This window comes from Malurus melanocephalus, unplaced genomic scaffold (genome assembly GCF_030028575.1).
Source record: "Malurus melanocephalus ecotype Western Australia unplaced genomic scaffold, MMel_1.1 scaffold_746, whole genome shotgun sequence".
Taxonomy (NCBI): Eukaryota; Metazoa; Chordata; class Aves; order Passeriformes; family Maluridae; genus Malurus; species Malurus melanocephalus.
Genome location: NW_026623978.1, coordinates 235563 through 235964, shown reverse-complemented (window position 1 = coordinate 235964; position 402 = coordinate 235563).

Sequence of the window (402 nt, the reverse complement as noted above, 5' to 3'; positions counted from 1 at the left end):
GTGTCCCGGGACGAGGTGGGCGCCAGCCGGTCTCTGTCCTGCTGCCTCGGCCACCCTCGCCCTGCCAATGGACATAAATTGCGATGACTAGTACAGAAATGGGACATATGCTGGAATTCATTCCCAAAAAAATGATCTTTTCGCTCCTGGCAGCCCCGGCGCGCTCGGCAGGGCAGCTTGGGGCCGGGCAGACCCCGCGCCCATTTAATCGTGCTGGCTGCAGTGTAATCTGAAATAATCAAATTAGAGAGAAACCGCTAATCAGCGCTGAGCTCTCGGTGTGTCACGGAGCCTAATTATTGCGGGGAATGAGGGGGGGCCGCCAGCAGCGTCCTGCGGGAGGGGCTGCCCCGGTAACGGGGGCTGCCGTGGGGAGAGCCGGTGGGGCACAGCGGGGCGGCC